Raw genomic sequence first — 22,634 nt, 5'->3', positions numbered from 1 at the left:
CTCAGGGGGACGTCTTTGAAATGATGAAATTGACGGGTAAAGTGGGCGAATGTCACCATCGCGTGCGCTATACCTTTTTTTTTTTTAATTCCAAAACTCAGTCGGATGCGCTTGGCGTTCCAGTTTCGCCAGGAGTCTTTTGCGGCGAGCCTCCAGAATGTGTGAGTAGCGTGGCAAAGCAACAAGAACCGTTACTCTTATCTCAAGGCGCCATTTGATTTGAGTTCACTGACTCCCACGGGCGGCTGTTTGATTGGATATCGTTCACACTTCAAATTTGAAAACAAAAAATTAAAAATATCAAACCCTACCGTGTTCTCTCGCATATTAGCCGCCTCCACGTATAAGCTGCACTCTTAAAATTGCCTTAAAATCGTCGAATTTGGCATATAAGTCGCACCCATGATTCAGTCATCATTTTTTCGAGCCCCAAATACGGTACTCATTCGCTCTGAGATTGCTATATCCTGACAAATATCATGGGGGTGTCGTAGCCGGTACTCGGACGTTTGGTCGCCGGGACTTTTGGTCGCCCGGACATTTGGTAGAACGGACGTTTGGTAGAACAGGTTCAAATTATGACAGAGAGAGGGAGAGTTTAGAGTTTAATATCTAAATACTGTTGAAAGCAGCTCTCAAAATACAGTTGAAAGGATCTAAATACTGTCTAAATACTGTTGAAACGATCTAAATACTGTCTTGTCTAAATACTGTTGAAACGATCTAAATACTTTCTAAATACTGTTGAAACGATCTAAATACTGTCTAAATACTGTTGAAACGATCTAAATACTGTCTAAATACTGTTGAAACGATCTAAATACTGTCTTGTCTAAATAATGTTGAAACGATCTAAATACTGTCTAAATACTGTTGAAACCGCTCTCAAAATTATATTCATGTGATTCATGAGAGGGAGACTTTAATATCTAAATATCTAATATCTAAATATCAATAAGAGCACTCATTTAACACATCGGCTGCTGCCGTTTCAACAGTATTTTGAGAGCTGGTTTCAACAGTGTTTAGATCGTTTCAACAGTGTTTGGACAGTATTTAGATTGTTTCAACAGTATTTAGACAGTTTTTAGATAGTTTCAACAGTATTTAGACTGTATTTAGATTGTTTCAACAGTATTTAGATCGTTTCAACAGTATTTAGATCGTTTCAACAGTGTTTGGACAGTATTTAGATTGTTTCAACAGTATTTAGACAGTTTTTAGATAGTTTCAACAGTATTTAGACTGTATTTAGATTGTTTCAACAGTATTTAGACTGTATTTAGATTGTTTCAACAGTATTTAGACTGTATTTAGATTGTTTCAACAGTATTTAGACAGTATTTAGATTGTTTCAACAGTATTTAGATTGTTTCAACAGTATTTAGACAGTTTTTAGATAGTTTCAACAGTATTTAGACTGTATTTAGATTGTTTCAACAGTATTTAGACAGTATTTAGATTGTTTCAACAGTATTTAGATTGTTTCAACAGTATTTAGACAGTTTTTAGATAGTTTCAACAGTATTTAGACTGTATTTAGATTGTTTCAACAGTATTTAGACTGTATTTAGATTGTTTCAACAGTATTTAGACTGTATTTAGATTGTTTCAACAGTATTTAGACAGTATTTAGATTGTTTCAACAGTATTTAGATTGTTTCAACAGTATTTAGACAGTATTTAGATCGTTTCAACAGTATTTAGATCGTTTCAACAGTATTTAGATCGTTTCAACAGTGTTTAGATCGTTTCAACAGTGTTTGGACAGTATTTAGATTGTTTCAACAGTATTTAGACAGTTTTTAGATAGTTTCAACAGTATTTAGACTGTATTTAGATTGTTTCAACAGTATTTAGACTGTATTTAGATTGTTGCAACAGTATTTAGACTGTATTTAGATTGTTTCAACAGTATTTAGACTGTATTTAGATTGTTTCAACAGTATTTAGACTGTATTTAGATTGTTTCAACAGTATTTAGATCGTTTCAACAGTATTTAGATCGTTTCAACAGTGTTTGGACAGTATTTAGATTGTTTCAACAGTATTTAGACAGTTTTTAGATAGTTTCAACAGTATTTAGACTGTATTTAGATTGTTTCAACAGTATTTAGACTGTATTTAGATTGTTTCAACAGTATTTAGACTGTATTTAGATTGTTTCAACAGTTTAGACTGTATTTAGATTGTTTCAACAGTATTTAGACAGTATTTAGATTGTTTCAACAGTATTTAGATTGTTTCAACAGTATTTAGACAGTTTTTAGATAGTTTCAACAGTATTTAGACTGTATTTAGATTGTTTCAACAGTATTTAGACTGTATTTAGATTGTTTCAACAGTATTTAGACTGTATTTAGATTGTTTCAACAGTATTTAGACAGTATTTAGATTGTTTCAACAGTATTTAGATTGTTTTAACAGTATTTAGACAGTTTTTAGATAGTTTCAACAGTATTTAGACTGTATTTAGATTGTTTCAACAGTATTTAGACTGTATTTAGATTGTTTCAACAGTATTTAGACTGTATTTAGATTGTTTCAACAGTATTTAGACTGTATTTAGATTGTTTCAACAGTATTTAGACTGTATTTAGATTGTTTCAACAGTATTTAGATCGTTTCAACAGTATTTAGATCGTTTCAACAGTGTTTGGACAGTATTTAGATTGTTTCAACAGTATTTAGACAGTTTTTAGATAGTTTCAACAGTATTTAGACTGTATTTAGATTGTTTCAACAGTATTTAGACTGTATTTAGATTGTTTCAACAGTATTTAGACTGTATTTAGATTGTTTCAACAGTTTAGACTGTATTTAGATTGTTTCAACAGTATTTAGACAGTATTTAGATTGTTTCAACAGTATTTAGATTGTTTCAACAGTATTTAGACAGTTTTTAGATAGTTTCAACAGTATTTAGACTGTATTTAGATTGTTTCAACAGTATTTAGACTGTATTTAGATTGTTTCAACAGTATTTAGACTGTATTTAGATTGTTTCAACAGTATTTAGACAGTATTTAGATTGTTTCAACAGTATTTAGATTGTTTTAACAGTATTTAGACAGTATTTAGATAGTTTCAACAGTATTTAGACTGTATTTAGATTGTTTCAACAGTATTTAGACTGTATTTAGATTGTTTCAACAGTATTTAGACTGTATTTAGATTGTTTCAACAGTATTTAGACTGTATTTAGATTGTTTCAACAGTATTTAGACTGTATTTAGATTGTTTCAACAGTATTTAGACTGTATTTAGATTGTTTCAACAGTATTTAGACTGTATTTAGATTGTTTCAACAGTATTTAGACAGTATTTAGATTGTTTCAACAGTATTTAGATTGTTTCAACAGTATTTAGACAGTATTTAGATCGTTTCAACAGTATTTAGATCGTTTCAACAGTATTTAGATCGTTTCAACAGTGTTTGGACAGTATTTAGATTGTTTCAACAGTATTTAGACTGTATTTAGATTGTTTCAACAGTATTTAGACTGTATTTAGATTGTTTCAACAGTATTTAGACTGTATTTAGATTGTTTCAACAGTATTTAGACAGTATTTAGATTGTTTCAACAGTATTTAGATTGTTTCAACAGTATTTAGACAGTATTTAGATCGTTTCAACAGTATTTAGATCGTTTCAACAGTATTTAGATCGTTTCAACAGTATTTAGATCGTTTCAACAGTGTTTAGATCGTTTCAACAGTGTTTGGACAGTATTTAGATTGTTTCAACAGTATTTAGACAGTTTTTAGATAGTTTCAACAGTATTTAGACTATTTAGATTGTTTCAACAGTATTTAGACTGTATTTAGATTGTTTCAACAGTATTTAGACAGTATTTAGATTGTTTCAACAGTATTTAGACTGTATTTAGATTGTTTCAACAGTATTTAGACAGTATTTAGATTGTTTCAACAGTATTTAGATTGTTTCAACAGTATTTAGATTGTTTCAACAGTATTTAGACAGTAGTTAGATCGTTTCAACAGTATTTAGATCGTTTCGACTGTATTTAGATCGTTTCAACAGTATTTTGAGAGCTGGTTTCAACAGTATTTAGATCGTTTCAACAGTGTTTAGACAGTATTTAGATCGTTTCAACAGTATTTAGACAGTATTAAGATCGTTTCAACAGTATTTAGACAGTATTTAGATCGTTTCAACAGTATTTTGAGAGCTGGTTTCAACAGTATTTAGATATTAAACTCTAAACTCTCCCTCTCTCTGTCATAATTTGAACCTGTTCTACCAAAAGTCCGGCGACCAAAAGTCCGGGCGACCAAACGTCCGTTCTACCAACCGTCCGGTCACGGTTGTAGCCTATCCCAGCAAACTTTTGGCAGGTAGTTCGATACAACCTGAAGTGGTTGCCAGCCAATAGAAAACCGTTGTTTCGTCCCTTAGACCGTTGGTTCTTCCAGCCTTTGCGAAGGTTCCATTCCACAGCATTTGTTCTAAATTCCGCCTGAACGTACGCAAAAGAGTAAAAGGCAAATTTGTTTGTTGTTCTTCTCTCCAGACAATTTCCCCGTCTCTTGTCCCCGCCCCAGATGCCTCCAGCGCCGAGAACTAAGGTATCGTATTTGTTTTGTCTTCCTCTGTTAGATGGTTCCCTCACGCTAAACTTGGCGAATTGTTGATCAGCTTCCACTTTGATGCCGGCCTCAGGGAAGAACCAAGAAACATTATTATTCTCTCTATTTATTTACGACTCTTCAGGGACTTGATTAGCGCTATTTCGGGCTTGAAACAGACAAACTGCTTGAAATGTTTGCTCTGTTTTTTTTGCCGCCACGGCCAAAGAACGCGGATATGTCCCGGAATATGCGGAACTGCTCGGAAGTAACCGTTGCCTCGCGAAACGAGTCGGCGGTGACGTTTTGGCGGAGCCGCCGACTCGCCGTTTGTTTTCGCCGGTGCTGGCGCTGCGCAGTTGGACCTTTTTTTGCCGGTGATGAAACGTTTGGAAAGAGCTCTCCTCGGTTGTGGGCTCTCGCGGGATTGAAAAGGGATAAACAAACGGGTATGAGAGGGGCAACAGACTCGGGCAAAATTGCAAAACGGTTAAGATAAATTTAAAAAGTGGTCAGGCTACCTTAGTCTCTTTGGGGTCTACTGTATTTTCCGTGTCTTTTGGCCTTCTTAAAATTTGTTTCTCATATAAGGTGCATCGGATTATAGGACACAGTAGTAGTAGTAGTAGTAGTAGTAGTAGTAGTAGTAGTAGTAGTTGTTGTAGTTGTAGTAGTAGGGGATTGTGTTATACATCCACTAGAGGGGACTGTAGTAGTAGTGATAGAAGGGGGTTGTGTTATACATAAAATACATGAAGCTGTGGTAGTAGTAGTAGTGATGTATGTAGTGGTGGTGGTGATTGTGGTAGTAGTAGTAGTATTATTAGTAGTAGTAGTACTAGTAGTAGTAGTAGTAGTAGGGGTGCTGGTGGTGGTGGTATTATTATTAGTAGTAGTAGTAGTGGATTGTGTTATACATACAATAGATGAAGCTGTAGTAATAGTAGTGGTGGTGGTGGTGGTGGTGGTATTAGTATTAGTGGTGGTGGTGGTGGTGGTGGTAGTAGTATTAGTAGTAGTGGTGGTAGTAGTAGTGGTGGTAGTAGTAGTGGTGGTGGTGGTAGTATTAGTAGTAGTGGTAGTAGTAGTGGTAGTGGTGGTGGTATTATTATTTTTAATAGTGGTGGTGGTGGTATTAGTATTTATATTAGTAGTAGTGGTGGTGGTATTAGTATTGGTAGTAGTGGTGGCGGTGGTATTAGTATTTATATTAGTAGTAGTAGTGGTGGTGGTGGTATTAGTATTAGGAGTAGTAGTAGTATTAGGAGTAGTAGTAGTAGTATTAGGGGATTATGTTGTACATCCACTAGATGGAACTGTAGTAGTAGTAGTAATAGGAGGGGGTTGTGTTATACATACAATAGAGGAAGCTATAGTAGTGGGAGTAATAATAGTAGTAATAGGGGGCTGTTATTTTCAATTGCCCAAGTTTGGAAGTTATGGATCTGTGTGAGTCTTCATAATTGATTTTTTAATACTTTTTGGCAAAATTCTGTCATCTAATCAGGAAAGTGTATGATTTGGAGACATATTTCTTCTAGCTTTTCGCCAAATTGCGTCCAAACATGACTTATGACAGCTCTATTGTCCTTCGTGCTTGATATTTACCTTCGTACTTTAGCCTCTTCCAAAGGTCACCCATGTTAGTGTTTGAATTAGTTGCGGCTAACCTCCACCTTGGACTTTTCCGTCTGTTACTAAGGCCTCGTTTTTTTTTCCGGGTCATACGCCTTAGACTCCGCGAAAAAAAAACGTATTGAGGTTTCAAAGGCTGTGATGAATGGCTGCCAGGTGCCCAAGTCCATGTGGTGGTCAAAAGCTTTCTTGAATAATTAAAAGTTAGAACCCCCTCACCTCAAAAGGCCCGAAGCTATAAAAGTAGAACTCCAGATTCTGGAGGAAAAACTCGGCTGCATCGTGTTAGCATCATCGCTAACCCTCACAATACCGAACTGGATAAACATGATAACAAATGGAAAGATTTAAGCGTTTTTAGGGCGTACAGACAATAAACGGGAGGGTCTTTAAAGTGGGAGGCGTGCGGGACATTTGAGAAGCGATTCATATGGGGAAGTGCTGCAATCAATAGCATTTTACCCAAATTGAATCATCGATATCTCGCCGGCTGCACGGGGCCAAATAACCAAGCAGACTGGAATACATTAAAGCTAATAGATGAATTTCCAGTCCCATATTTCACTCTACTCGCCATGCACGGATGATGCGTTGACAGAATCGGACGTGGCGTCGACAAACGCCGTCGTCCGTCTTGCTCAATTAGTGGTTTCTATTTTGTGCGGGTGTGTGTGAGGCGATGAATCAATTGCAAATGATTGCACCTTTCAATAACCGATGGCCATGTCTGGACCCAATGGGAATGATTTATGACCAGACTATGGAGAATATGAGTAAAACACACAGTGAGACATTAGCGTAGCGCACACAAAGCGCAAATGTGTGTACCGCAAGGGAGGGTGTGTGTTAGGCTGGAAAAAGAATATTTTGCGTATCGTTGGTCGAGGGATCATTACAAATGGCTGCGAAAAACTGCAAAATAGGATCACCCATATTACAATCCTACTATATTTTTAGTGCCTGTACAGAAATACACAAGTACAGTGGTACCTCGACATACGATCTTAATCCGTTCCGGGACTGAGATCGTATGTCGAGCTTTTCGTAACTCGAGCGAACGTTTCCCATTGAAATGAATTGAAAACAAATTAATTCGTTCCAACCCTCTGAAAAAAGACGAAAAACAGGATATTGGATTGGAAAAAATGTTTTATTTCTTCTAATTCACCATCTATTAACAAAGTAACACATAGCTAGTGGTTTAACAGTAATAAACGAAGAAGTAGTAAACGAACAAACAAATTTAAATGAACTTGGATTAATATATACAGACACACTCAAACATATGTTTAATGTAACTTTACACAAAACTGAATTCTAATTTTGTTTTAAATTTTTTACCTTCGTTCTGGCCAGGTTAGTTGTTTGCCACGCCTCCACCCTCACGTTCGCTATCGATGGGCTGTTTGCTGTTGTATTCCCTTCAAAATATTCCGAAAATGATGCACACAAATGTCCTCACAATAGGATAACGCACGACTACTTGCCAACGAGAAGTAGTCTTGAATGAGCGATCGCGGGAGCTAACAGGCTAAGGAAGGAATAACAGCCTATCCATGTATTGATTGTGGGTAATGAAGTTTTATTCTGAGAAAGGGTGCCATTTGCTATCAGTGTTGTGTGCACGAGTATACTTCATTACCCAGAAAGCCCTCTTTTTGCCCGCGCATGCGCGTTGTGCGTTTCCTGGTTGAAACTCGTCTGAATAAATCGTTCAGTGCTCGTAGATATCAGTTATACATGAAAGAGATGCGGCAAAAAAGACAGTGCGCTTTAATGATAAACAGCCTCATGTCATGGCCACCTAGCTTGGTCGCATCTCGAAATTTTGATCGTATCGCAGGCAAATTATTCTATCAAAATGTTAATCGTACCTTGCGCATGATCGTAGGTCGAGGTACCACTGCACTATTATCAAGAAGTCTCTTTATTAAATATATCGCGATATTCAATGGATTACTGTTTACATGTTTTTGAGACTGTGAGCCCAACACGCTACCCACTAGGCCACCGGGTCCAATCCAGTACTACACACAAACTCAATTTTACTAACAACACATTGGTTGGCAAAGTGCAAACGAGGAAAAACAAATTGCTCTTGTCAAAGAGCTGTTTTGTGTTGTCACTCATTTGCTTCCCAAACATACACTTAAGCGCCTCCGATTTCCATCTTTTATCATCTTGGCGCGCAACAAAGCCCAAATTCACGTTTGCTTTCCATCAGACTCGCACTCCGGGCAGTCCTCACGGTCCACGAGGGGTCTTGGCAGCGTCTTTTCCCCCCACTCGCCCGGACTTGCGGCCATGGTGGGACCTGGCCGTATTTCTCTGTTGTGCGGTTATCGTATTTGTAGCCAACTTGATCCTCTCCCGGAGATCTCCGCTTTGCTTTCCCTCCCCGCGATATCTCTTCATTAGCCGGTCTCTGTGGTATTTATGTTGTGTTGTTCCGCTATTGTGTTGCACTGTCCGACAAATGGCGAATCTGACCTCTCTCTCTCTCTCGTTCCCTCTAGAAAGATGATAGCCATTGATTTCTGGGTCTTGATTGCCAAGTGTTCACCACCGTGGCTCGCATCTGTACATGCAGTGTGGCTCAATACTACCATCTAGTGAGTTGTCAAACAAGTGGGGAGGACCACAAAAGTGCAGGATTGGATGAAATGGGTATTCGCCATGGGTCCCGTGGGTTATTTTTTATTAGGACAACAGTACGCCTCCATTTAGTCAGTGGCGGGCCGTCAGGGCCTTCAAGGCCTTCTCTGCTGGCCTAAGAAATATCTGAATCATATATTATATTTTGTCCATCAATACTTATGAAATAATTCCAAATTGTCTGTTAGCTTCCTTTCATTGCTTTTGCACCTGGTTGCACTGCTTCCAGATGTGTGTTTTCAAATTGAAGCATTTAACCAATCACATTTCAGCCATTATTTGTTGCCAGGGTCAGAAATCTGCCTCAAAGCCTTCACAATCAGTTCTGCGGGCTCTGCCGCATTAAACCAGCGTCGATAAGACTGTTGGTTTAACCAATCAGATTTTGAGTTGGCAACACCACAATGCATTGTCGCAGGTGGAGGGATACGTCATCGCTTTCACCAACTATGATTGGCTAGTGATTAGCCAGAGCTACCAAACTGTATCTAGAGCGAGCTGCACAAGCAAATATATTGTTGTGTTGATTTAAAGCCATTTTCAAGACGGACTATGCCAGAAATACGACAGGACAGGCTCGACTTTCAGCATTAGCTTCGATGGCGATAGTAAAGAAGGAAGAAAGAAAGTAGGATGGATATTGTGCACAGTTAAAAAGGATTTTTGGTGAGTAAAATATGGCTATATTCCTAAATAATATTTCAATTGTGGGCCAAGTTCAGATATCTGAAAAGCTCCAGTGTTTGTATTTAATCACTAAATGCTGCTAGGAAGTGGATTTTATCCAATTTTAGTGCAATTTTTGCCGTTTCACCATTGACGTCCATCGCTGTCTTTTCCCGGGAAAATCACCCCCCTGGCCCGGTTGTAATGTCTGAAAAGCTCCAGTATTTGTATTTAATGCTGCTAGGAAGTGGATTTTACCCCAATTTTGTGCATTGATTTATTGATTATTTTTTTAAGTGTCGCAGCTGTAGCTGTAGTAGAGGTTTTATAGCTATAAAATAGTTTTTGAGGGTTGGATTGATTCGTTGAAGGTGCTACGAGAAAATGCACGGACCGCCACTGCATTTAGTGAAGGGGTTTCAGACTCAGTTTGGGTCGCGGGTCACATCAATGCCTTGTAGATATCATGTGGGTCGGACCAGTTTATTTTGGGCCATAAAATGGTCACTTAATGGTCAACGTCAATGGCAGTAAAAGATGAGCATCCACAGCCAGTTCAAGTGAATTATTTTAGGGTGCTTACAGGTCACTTTCTGTAAGGTTTTGGGGCATTTTAAGGTTCCTTGTTAACTCATTGGCTGCCACTGACAGTGCAGGTTTGACGGCAGGGGGTGAAAGATTTCAGTCCAGTTAATTTCCATCATGTATTATTGACATTATAAGAAATTAACAGCAATACATGATGTATTGTATCCTGGCTATCCTGCCAAACACAACCCGTATCTTTTTTTAAACCATTTTGCCATTAGATTGATTGAATTAAAAGGTGAAAATTGCCCAAAATGACTGGTCAAATATTTGCTTTTCCCCTCCAGCTACTTGGCTTTAAAAGTGTTCAACAAAATTCAAGTTGAGCAACCATCACCGTATATACAATCAAGTTTGTTATTCTTATCTTGAAAAGCACGCTTTGTGTCAAGTTCTAAATCCCTCACCTGTTCCCCTCGCCGACGTGTCGGCAGGACGGCGTGCGGTGCAAACATGCCCTGAGGCGTGTATGCGCACTCACTTGAAAAGTAGCAAACCTACTCGGTGGAAACGTTCTGGCACACTTGAAGTTGTGAGCGTTAGTTTGTGTGCTACTAGAAAACTAAGTGGCGGTCCGTGCATTTTCTCGTAGCGCCTTCAACGGGTAAAATACACTTCCTAGCAGCATTTAATGATTAAATACAAATACTGGAGATTGTCAGACATCAGAACCGGGCCCGGAGTATCATTTCCCCGGGAAAAAGACAGCGATGAACGTCAATACATCCATATACGTCCATACGCAAAATGGCAAAAAATGCACTAAAATGGGGTAAAATCCACTTCCTAGCAGCATTTAGTGATTAAATACAAACACTGGAGCTTTTCAGATATCAGAACTTGGCCCACAGCTGAAATATTATTTAGGAATATAGCCATATTTTACTCACCAAAAATCCTTTTTAACTGTACACAATATCCATCCTCCTTTCTTTCTTCCTTCTTTTCTATCGCCATCGAAGCTAATGCTGAAAGTCAAGCCTGTCCTGTCGTATTTCTGGCATAGTCTGTCTTGAAAATGGCTTTAAATCAACACAACAGTATATTTGCTTGTGCAGCTCGCTACAGATACAGTTTGGTAGCTCTGGCTAATCACTAGCCAATCATAGTTGGTGAAAGCGATGACGTATCCCTCCACCTGCGACAATGCATTGTGGTGTTGCCAACTCGAAATCTGATTGGTTAAAGCAACAGTCTTATCGACGCTTGTTTAAAGCGGCAGAGCCCGCAGAACTGATTGTGAAGGCCTTGAGGCAGATTTCTGACCCTGGCAACAAATAATGGCTGAAATGTGATTGGTTAAATGCTTGAATATGAAAACACACATCTGGAAGCAGTGCAACCAGAGGGAAAATCAATGAAAGGAAGCTAACAGACAATTTGGAATTATTTCATAAGTATTGATGGACAAAATATAATATATGATTCAGATATTTCTTAGGCCAGCCACTGAGAAAACTACATGGCCTCATTAGACCAGTTGTGCATTATATGAATCTGATTTTTTTGCTGTTAATTGCGGTATGATTTGAAGCATATTTGGACAGCAAAAGCACTTGTTAAGTCAGAAAAAACCTCCAACGGAAGATCGTTTTGACACAGAATTGGCAATGCTATCCTTTATTTCATATCTATATTAAATTGAAATGGAAAGACATTTTTCTAGAGTGTGGCAAAGAAAGCAGGAGACATTTCCATGGTTATTTCGAGCATCTCTCAAGTGCGAGCCGTTGATTTCAAAAAGGAAGGCTGCTCTCCTTCACCCCTTCACGCTCACCGCCGCTGAGGTCAAGCGGCGTATTTCTTCTCCGTCAAGAGCCTCACTCACAATTTTTTATTTTTTTAATTCTTCCATTTCCTTTTTTTGCATCTTTGCCGATGCTCTTTTTTACGCTAGCGTTCTGGCATGCAGACCAGCTAAATAGCCGTTGAGATTTGGATTTATTAGTCCTGAAAGTTAGAGTAATGAGTTTTTAAAAAGAATTGTACTATTCTACTTTTATTCATTCATTCTTTTTTTTATCAATAATTGTTTTTAGTCATACAATTTTCCTATTTTGGGCTGTATTTTACAATTGGAATTTTCTGTATGTAGTCATTTTGAAAGACTAATACTACTACTACTACGAATTTTTGTACATTTTTTAGATAAAAAAAGTTTTTTTTGATACAAAATGTACTGTTTAAGTACATTTTTTAGATAAAAACATTCATTTTCAGTACAGTTTTTAGTTCATTTTAGTGTACAACAATGCCTTGAGATTTATTTATTTATTTTTCCATACAAGCAATACAGCAACAAGTGTAGACAGACAATATAACATTATTCAGATTATTCTTTACTCATTGCAATGAATAATACAATTCATTTCTCCCGTTATTTCCATGCTATGACGTACTTTCTAGAAACTTTTTTCAGTTACTCGTACATCATAGAAAAAGAAGAAACCCGTTCGTTGTTACATTTTTTTCGTTGTTTACTGATTCACCGTTTTTTTTCCCCTCGACTAAGGTTGGTTGCTTGGATAAATGAGGGTGTGCAGACATCCTTGAGCGCCCATATTGAAATTGCAGTGTGTGTGTGGTGTGTGTGGTGTGTGTGTGTGTGTGTGTGTGTGTGTGTGTGTGTGTGTGTGTGTGTGTGTGTTTGTGTGTGCACTTCAGAGACACTTGCATGATTCATGTGCATGAGTTGTGTGGGATCACACCCGCAGTTCGGAATGGTACGCATCTCTGCGTGGCTTTTCATCCACCTGCATGATTCCTTTTGTTCCCTTTTATTGCGCTTGTGTGTGTGTGTGTGTGTATGTGTGTGTGTCAATTCATCAGGTGTCACCCCTTGTGTGTAAGATACCGACAGAAAGCTGCCGCCGCTGTTGGCATAGCGACGGCCCAGCAGCACCATGATCGTGATTCGCCGCAACCATGGTTTCCCAGCATGCCACTGTGCATGTGTGGGTTTGTGTGTGAGTTTGTGTGTGTGTGTGTGTGTCCTCCAGGCGCTGCTTTCTTAGTTTTTTTCCCCACAGACGAAAAGGGAGCAAACCATGTTTTGTGGTATAATGTTTCGATGTTAGTTGTCAGTGGACCGTTGTTACACACATACACACACACACACACACACACTCTCTATTCGAAGTGTGTTTGACTCTATTGGTGCCAACACAAGAGCAACACGTGCTCTTGACTTCCACTCTGGAAGCTAAGTACCGTATTTTCCGGACTATAAATTGCATTCTTTTGTTTGGCTGGGCCTGCGACTAATACTCAAGTGGGACTTGTGTTTTTTTTCCTCTCTCTCTGACCACTAATGGCCTGTTTGTCATTTTTTAGGCTTTATGACCTGAAAAACTGTGATGTCAATTTAGCCCATTGTTCTCCATTTGATTATTGTTACTTTAGCATTTGTTTCTGATCAAGATGCCATATTTTTTGGCTAGGCTAAACCAGGCTTGGGCAAACTTTTCAGCCCGGGGGCCACATTGACTTTAAAATTTTGACAGACGGGCCGGGTCAGCACAAGATACGATACATGTAAAAAAATGCATCCGTTAACAGTACATAAGAAACATAAACAGGAAAAAAAGGACTAAAGTATGAACATACTCATCACTCATCTGGGATTTATGGGGTGCTTTCTTGGTTTTCATCAGACTAAAGGTCTGTTCACATACATATGTAGAGTTAAACAACACCAGAATCCTCTGTGCCATCTTCTGGATGTTTGGAAATTTGGCTGCACTTAATGAAGCCTAAAACTCAGGGACTTTCAGGGAGTTGAACTTGTCACATTGGAGATCAATCAGTTCCAAGGGCAACTCCTGTAGAACCGTTTCCAGGTCTTGTGAGAAAGGACATGACACCAGCTGTCAATTTTTCCAAAATCACAAAACCGACGGCAGAATTGCTCATGCAGGTCATCTAATGATTTCCTGTATTTTTTCACATGCGGGGGCCTCTTCTAACGCAACCAGTGTAGGGAAATGAGCAAATGACTTGTCTGATATTTGCTTGAAAAATAAAACCAGCTTGGTTTTGAAGGCGGAAGGTTTGCTTGCATTTCATGCACAAACTGTATATGGCCCGCGGGCTAGTTTGCCCATGTCTGGGCTACACTCAGGTGCGACTTGTAGTCCGAAAAATACTGTAATCATTTATAGTGAGTCAAATGTTGCTTTTTTATTATACTCATTTCTTGAGTATAAGCCAGTTTGTTATTGATGTTGTTTAATCCAAAGCGTCTTTTTTAATGCACAGGATGATAGCAATCCAAGATTAGCGGCATTTTTTCGAAGCCTGGTTTTGGGCGAATTGATGATCCGGTAGGATAAGCTGCTTGTTAAAAAAAACTGCGAATTGATGATGAAACTGACGGTAATGAGCGCGCCTTGTAGGGATTGTGGACAATTTGATTTTTCTCATGGTCGGAGTCCTTTTGAAGGTGATGAAGCGGAGCTCGTCTCTCATTGGTTGACCCTTCCTTCCCATTCGGGGTCAGATGGTCTTTGTTTGAGATTGTCTCCTCCGCTAGCCTCCCCGCCGCCGCTTCCCGCTAAGCATCCAGACGTACGCCGTCTCCATTCTATTTTTTGCCCAACTCTGAATGCATGCTGATTTCCAAAGTGTATCTGGCGGAATTATCGGCGCCTTAATGAAACATCCCGGCTTCTTTTATGTGGAGAGCTCAGGCAATCAGCGCGGGAGATTGAGCTCCTCCACGCTGATAGAGACGCCGTATCGGCGAATCAAAGTGATGGATTCAATTAAAAACGCCCGTCGTGCCTTTTTGTGTCAGAGTCACTGACTTCTTCTTTTTCAGTTAGAAAATGACATGTTCTTTTTATGGAGTCTTAACTGGGCTCTTGGACGACACTTTTTTGTCAATGGAAAATAATGTGCAGTAGGTGACTTGCGTAAACCTGCTGACTTGTCACAGATGTCGCTTGGAAAATACATATACTTCTTGGCGGAAGAAGATTTGAACCATAAAAGAGGAGCGATTTCCAATGTGGGAGCTCACAAGGTGTATTGTTGGGAATTTTGCAATTCGGTACCATTTCTGGCATTTGCAGTCACCGCAACGGTTGCTCTTGCTTTCCAAGCATTATCAGATCGGTCACTTCTTGTTGATTTTGGAATATTTTCTTGGCTTTTTAAGTGGGACTAAATAATTTTGAAGTACTGGTGGTAGTAGTAGTGGTAGTGGTAGTAGTAGTAGCGGTAGTGGTAGTAGTAGTAGTGGTAGTGGTAGTAGTAGTGGTGGTGGTGGTGGTGGTGGTGGTGGTGGTAGTAGTGGTGGTGGTGGTAGTGGTGGTAATGGCAGTAGTATTAATAGTAGTAGTAATAGTGGTGGTAGTAGTAGTAGTAGTAGTAGTGATTGTAGTAGTTGTAGTGATAGTTGTAGTGGTAGTCGTAGTGGTAGTCGTAGTAGTAGTGGTGGTAATAGTAGTATTAGTAGTGGTGGTGATGGTAGTAGTACTGGTGGTGGTAATAGTAGTAGTAGTGGTGGTAGTGATAGTAGTAGTAGTGATAGTAGTAGTAGTGATAGTAGTAGTAGTAGTAGTGATAGTAGTAGTAGTAGTAGTGATAGTAGTAGTAGTAGTAGTGATAGTAGTAGTAGTAGTGATAGTAGTAGTAGTAGTGATAGTAGTAGTAGTAGTAGTGATAGTAGTAGTAGTGATAGTAGTAGTAGTAGTGATAGTAGTAGTAGTGATGATACTAGTAGTAGTGATGATAGTAGTAGTAGTGATAGTAGTAGTAGTGATGATAGTAGCAGTAGTGATAGTAGTAGTAGTGATAGTGGAAGTGATAGTGGTAGTGATAGTGGTAGTGGCAGTGATAGTAGTAGTAGTTGTTGTAGTAGTTGTTGTAGTAGTTGTAGTAGTAGTAGTTGTGTTAGTGGAAGTGATAATGGTAGTGGTAGTCGTAGTAGTAGTGGTGTTAGTAGTAGTATTAGTAGTGGTGGTGATAGTAGTAGTACTGGTGGTGGTGGTAGTTGTAGTAGTTGTAGTAGTAGTTGTAGTGTCACGCACATTTTGGGACATTTTGAAGTTGGAAGGGTGTGAATAGGTCAAAGCATGCAGGGTTTAGTGTAGTGATTTTATTTGATGGGGGATGCTTTGATTTTTAGTCAAAGCATTTTTTCAGCAATTATCTCCAATGGCGCACCGTACAATGCATTTAGGAGGACATTTCAACGAGGAAACGCAGATGAGCTTTGAGAGGCTGCTCACTTTCCCAGGGCGCCGGAGCGGCGCGGGGGTAGACGGACCTCCCACCGACTCGTCATCTCCGCCGCTGGAGGATGACAGTCGTGCCGCGTGCGGCGTGTCGAGCGCTTTGAGGTCTGGGAATGCGGCGGCGAAGCCCTTTTGATGGGAGCAAATTGACACGGCGGCCCAGGAGCATTCAATCCGCATCCAAAAGCCTGCGAGGGGAACCTCCAAATAGTCTCTAATTCACTATTATGTACTTCCTTTCTTGTGCTCCTCTTGCATTCATTGGAGCCGATCCCCACACTTGTTTGAAATACACACAGTTGGCGCCTCGGGTTTTCTCCTACGGCCTAAACTCCAGCCCCGACCTACATTTACTCGCGAAATTTCAATGTTTGTCTGATTAGAATTGGATCATAAGTCGACATCTTTTTCCGCGGGCGACGTTCCGTTACACGCCGTCGTCGTGGGGTCGTCGCGGGTCGGCTCTCGTTGGGGTTCAAGTCGTCCGTTGACCGTGCAGATCCGTTTGCGCTATTTTTTCGATTTTTCGGCGTCGTGAATAGTTTGTTGCAAGCTGCATTATTTATGCAGCTGCGCTATTGTGCCTCCCATCGCTTGTGATGAGCAGATGGGATGTTGTTGTTGTTGTTGTTGTTGTGTTGCAGAGGCGAGATAGACGAGGTCGTCTCCCGCAAATTCACCAAAATGCAGTGGCGGTCCTTGCATTTTCTCGTAGCGCCTTCAACGAATCAATCCAACCCTCAAAAACTATTTTATGGCTATAAAACCTCGACTGCAGCTACAGCTGTGACACATCAAAAATAATCAATGCACAAAAACGGGGTAAAATCCACTTCCTAGCAGCATTTAGTGATTAAATACAAACACTGGAGCTTTTCAGATATCAGAACTTGGCCCACAATTGAAATATTATTTAGGATTATAGCCATATTTTACTCACCAAAAATACTTTTTAACTGTACACAATATCCATCCTCCTTTCTTTCTTCCTTCTTTTCTATCACCATGGAAGCTAATGCTTAAAATCAATCCTGTCCTGTCGTATTTCTAGCATAGTCTGTCTTGAAAATGGCTTTAAATCAACACAACAATATATTTGCTTTTGCAGCTCGCTACAAATACAGTTTGGTAGCTCTGGCTAATCACTAGCCTCATAGTTGGTGAAAGCGATGACGTATCCCTCCGCCTGCGACAAGGCAATGACGTATCCCTCCGCCCGCGGCAATACATTGTGGTGTTGCCAACTCGAAATCTGATTGGTTAAAGCAACAGTCTTATCGATGCTTGTTTAATGCAGCAGAGCCTGCAGAACTGATTGTGAAGGCTTTGAGGCAGATTTCTGACCCTGGCAACAAATAATGGCTGAAATGTGATTGGTTAAATGCTTCAATACACATCTGGAAGCAGTGCAACCAGGGGAAAAGGAAGCTAACAGACAATTTGGAATTATTTCATAAGTATTGATGGACAAAATATAATATATGATTCAGATATTTCTTAGGCCAGCAGAGAAGACCCTGACGGCCCGCCACTGGATTTTTGTCCATCCAATCGCGTTGCTCCACCGTTTGCGTTCGAATGTCGAGCTCCTACAGTGTTACTCTTCAAGTCTTGTTGTTTTTTGCTCTTTTATTTTCTGAGTTAGTGTTAAGCCTTACGAGACACGCCACTTGTACTTTTATTGATTTTACGTTTGTTTGAGCGCCAACGTGGCATAAAGCGACTATTTTTCTAGGAATCGTATATTCGCATGAGCCTGAATTTGTTGCGATCTGCCTTCACTTCTCATTTACTCTGAATATATTTCCCCCCATCCGCCCCCCACGATTGCACATTATCACCCTCTGCTTTGACACGGACGTGTCGCGGCATTTATCTCGCCTATCAGAGGGCGTCATCAACACGAAGATCGCCTCCGCTTGTCCCGCGAGGGCGCCGGCTCACACACATGCCAAAATACGCCGCCTTGTTTTTTTTTTTTCCAACCCGCGGCTCTCGTTGGACACACTGGAAATATTCCCCCTCATGGTTCGCCAGTTTAGCACGGCACCCCTGGGGTGCGCTCCAGCCCTATCCTGTTTAATTGAGTGTGTCTCATCATCTGTAATGGGCCTCACATCCCAATCTAATCAGTTTCAAGTGCTTCTGTGCATGCTTTCCACAAGAGAAGTGTGTGTTTGTGTTTGTGTGTGTGTGTTTATACACATCGCACCTCATCTTATGGGATGCCTTCTCGACTTAGATGAAGTGCGCTACCGACAGCGTGTGTGTGCATCTTTAAGCTTGAAACGAGTTTATTAATGATTTTGGTGCCCTAAAACATGAACGTTATGTGTACTTTTTTTTAATCACTTTGGCTCATGATTTGATCCGTGGCGGGCCGTCAGGGCCTTCAAGGACTTCTCTGCTGGCCTAAAAAACATCTGAATCATATATTATATTTTGTCCATCAATACTTATTTAATTCCAAATTGTCTGTTAGCTTCCTTTCATTGCTTTCCCCCCTGGTTGCACTGCTTCCAGATGTGTGTTTTCATATTGAAGCATTTAACCAATCACATTTCAGCCATTATTTGTTGCCAGGGTCAGAAATCTGCCTCAAGGCCTTCACAATCAGTTCTGCAGGCTCTGCTGCATTAAACAAGTGTCGATAAGACTGTTGCTTTAACCAATCAGATTTCGAGTTGGCAACACCACAATGCCTTGTCGCAGGCGTAGGGATACGTCATCGTTTTCACCAACTATGATTGGCTAGTGATTAGCCAGAGCTACCAAACTGTATTTAGAGCGGGCTGCACAAGCAAATATATTGTTGTGTTGATTTAAAGCCATTTTCAAGATGGACTATGCCAGAAATACGACAGGATAGGCTCGACTTTCAGCATTAGCTTGGATGGCAATAGAAAAGAAGGAAGAAAGAAAGGAGGATGGATATTGTGTACAGTTAAAAAGGATTTTTGGTGAGTAAAATATGGCTATATTCCTAAATAATATTTTAATAGTATGAGGTTATTATTGATTATTTTTTATGTGTCGCAGCTGTAGATGCAGTGGAGGTTTTATAGCCATAAAATAGTTTTTGACGGTTGGATTGAAGGCGTCGCTAGAAAATGCACGGACTGCCGCTGGATTTGATGATTATGTTATTTCATTAACATCGCAGTGCATTTAAAAGAAATTGTGCTATTTAGTACTTTGCGTTCAATGTCATATATAGAATGCTATTAAGAATCATTTCCATTGGCCTTATATTGATTTAAATATCAAGTTTATGCACCCATATGTAAAAGGCATTTGTTTGTTATAAACAGAAAGAGCTTCATTAATAAGTATGTTGTAAAAGTATTGATTTCCTTCATAGTAGTCGTCTGGATATTTCTAGTTCTCAAGTGGTAAACCTAGTTTATTCTCTTTCTATTCACTTTCCCACTTCCTGCTCTTTTCCCTTCATTTTCTGACTCAACACCTTGCACTTTGCATGTCTATTTCGGGTCTCCATCTTCCAGCGTCGCCCGCCTCCCCCCGGTTCTCATTATCCGACTCCTTCTCCTGTCTCGGTCTGTGCGTGGATGTCTTTCTATTCCTGAAAACACCGCGCCACCCAACCTCCCACCCACGGCCGCACGCACGTGTACGCTGGCAAATGTGCGCACAGGTGCAAGGTTTGAAAGGCACGCCACCCTGGCGCTGTCATTTTCTCCCGCTATCTGACGTCTTCTGCCTCTGGCAGCGTGAAAAGGACGCGATAGCGGCGCGGCGTGAGGGGGAACGCTAACCGCGCCATCACGCTTCTTTTTATTTCTAAATTGGTCCTTTTTTTTTTGCTTGGCGCCGGGGGTCCGAAGAAGGAAAGTATAGCCCACCCCTAAAAAAAATGTTGCGATTATATTTGGTTTAGTTGACAATATGTCTGTCATTTTGATTTCTGTGAAATTTTCCCATCCACCAAGTTGGGATTTAAAACTTAGTGCATTTTTTTATGAATGTTTTCTTCGGGATTATCCGGTTAAATCCCACATGGCTTCCATTTTGGAATGAGATTACATGTTTGTGTGTTCTCAGGTTGAAGTTTAATGGATCTTCAATTTTAATGAAACTGCATTCTACGTTACCAAAGATAGTTTAAAAAAATGAATTTTATTATGGTGGTCACTGATTTTATAATTATAATCTTCATAATTGAGACCTTATTTAAATTTGCATTATTATCAAAAACTATAATGGTTAAAAATTGCATTTTACTTAAGCAAAGATAGTACAAAAAATTCAAATGTAATGATGTAGTCACTGATTTTATAATTATGATCTTCATAATTGAGACCTTATTTAAAATGGTTCAACATTTAGAAAATAACATGAAACTGCATTGTACGTTACCAAAGATAGTTCCGTTCTACCAAACGTCCGTTCTACCAAACGTCCGTTCTACCAAACGTCCGTTCTACCAAACGTCCGTTCTACCAAACGTCCGTTCTACCAAACGTCCGTTCTACCAAATGTCCGTTCTACCAAACGTCCGTTCTACCAAACGTCCGTTCTACCAAACGTCCGTTCTACCAAACGTCCGTTCTACCAAACGTCCGTTCTACCAAACGTCCGTTCTACCAAACGTCCGTTCTACCAAACGTCCGTTCTACCAAACGTCCGTTCTACCAAACGTCCGTTCTACCAAACGTCCGTTCCACCAAACGTCCGTTCCACCAAACGTCCGTTCCACCCAACGTCCGTTCCACCCAACGTCCGTTCCACCCAACGTCCGTTCCACCCAACGTCCGTTCCACCCAACGTCCGTTCCACCCAACGTCCGTTCCACCCAACGTCCGTTCCACCCAACGTCCGTTCCACCCAACGTCCGTTCCACCCAACGTCCGTTCCACCCAACGTCCGTTCCACCCAACGTCCGTTCCACCCAACGTCCGTTCTACCAAACGTCCGTTCTACCAAACGTCCCTTCTACCAAACGTCCCTTCTACCCAACGTCCCTTCTACCCAACGTCCCTTCTACCCAACGTCCCTTCCACCCAACGTCCGTTCGACCCAACGTCCCTTCTACCAAACGTCCGGTCACGGCTGTTGTAACCTACCCCACTTCCAGATATTACCGCAAAAACTGGAAACATCACCAAAAGTCTCCATCAGCGTTTCTATCATTTCCCTTCATTTTCTACTTTCTAATCCAAAACGTCACCCGCAACAACGATGGGGCCAAGTCACCCGACTGGTTTGCCCCTCTTCCGTTTGGCCGCCCCCTAATTGCTTTTGAATTCATTCCGCCGTCTCTCGATCGGGGATGTTTATCCGCGCACTGTTCGCTCGAGCTCGCCATCACCTGCTCCTCCTTCGCTGGCTTCCAGCTGCGTTGTTTGGGACGCCGCCAACATCCAGCCATCTGTAAACGCCTCACCCGCTGGCACTGACGCGTGCCGCTGCCGGCTCACCTTTCATTTTCTTCTTCTTCTTTTTTTTTTTTTTACAGGAGGGTTACGCTTCATGCTTATCTGCTCTCTCAGCTTTATTCAATTACGATTCCATTATGTCCCCTCGACTCGTGGGAGTGAATCTTTTGCTTCTTCCTGTGCAGATGCAACAGCATTATGTGCTTAATGTCTTAGGGCGAAGCCTTCCTCGCCAAAATGTTTGTTGACACCTGATCCCTATTAATTTGCATCAGGAGCAAGTTAAACCAAATTAGTTCGAAAACACTGACCCGTCCACTTTTTACATGACGCATGTTTGTCTGGTCTGCACCTGAAAGTGATTTTATAGTACAGTGGTACCTCGACATACGATCGTAATCCGTTCCGAGACCGAGATCGTATGTCGAGGTTTTCGTAACTCGAGCGAACGTTTTCCATTGAAATGAACTGAAAACAAATTAATTTGTTCCAACCCTCTGAAAAAACACCAAAAACAGGATATTGGATTGGAAAAAATGTTTTATTTCTTCTAATTCGCCATATATTGACAAAGTCATAAATAACGAGTGGTTTAATAGTAATAAAATGTGTTTAATAGATGTAAAATTAGACACATTTCGCGGAGGGTAGAGACATACACGGAGGCGGAGGGGGGGTGTTCGGGGGGACTTTATCCACGGCACTCGTAAATGAACAAACAAATTTAAATTAACTTGGATTAATATATACAGACTTATACGTGAGGGTGGAGGCGTGGCAAACCGCTAACCCGGAAAACGACGGTAACAAAAGACAAAACTAGAATTCAGTTTTGTGTAAAGTTACATTAAACGTATGTTTGAGT

At 40.3% G+C, this 22,634-nt stretch overlaps 1 long non-coding RNA gene across 8 annotated transcripts in view; it reads left to right on the top strand.

The window, feature by feature from the left end:
- The window catches only part of LOC144065829 (uncharacterized), an 85,384-nt gene that overhangs the window by 17,562 nt on the left and 45,188 nt on the right, over positions 1-22,634 (top strand). For all 8 annotated transcript variants that reach the window (XR_013297326.1, XR_013297322.1, XR_013297321.1 and 5 more), the window contains exon 3: positions 4,536-4,590. This is a non-coding gene — a long non-coding RNA (uncharacterized LOC144065829). The remainder of the gene's footprint in view (positions 1-4,535; positions 4,591-22,634) is intronic.

This window comes from Stigmatopora argus, chromosome 20 (assembly GCF_051989625.1).
Source record: "Stigmatopora argus isolate UIUO_Sarg chromosome 20, RoL_Sarg_1.0, whole genome shotgun sequence".
In the NCBI taxonomy this organism is placed as follows: domain Eukaryota; kingdom Metazoa; phylum Chordata; class Actinopteri; order Syngnathiformes; family Syngnathidae; genus Stigmatopora; species Stigmatopora argus.
The sequence above is the reverse complement of the archived record's forward strand: the minus strand, read 5'-3'. Positions and strand labels throughout refer to the sequence as shown.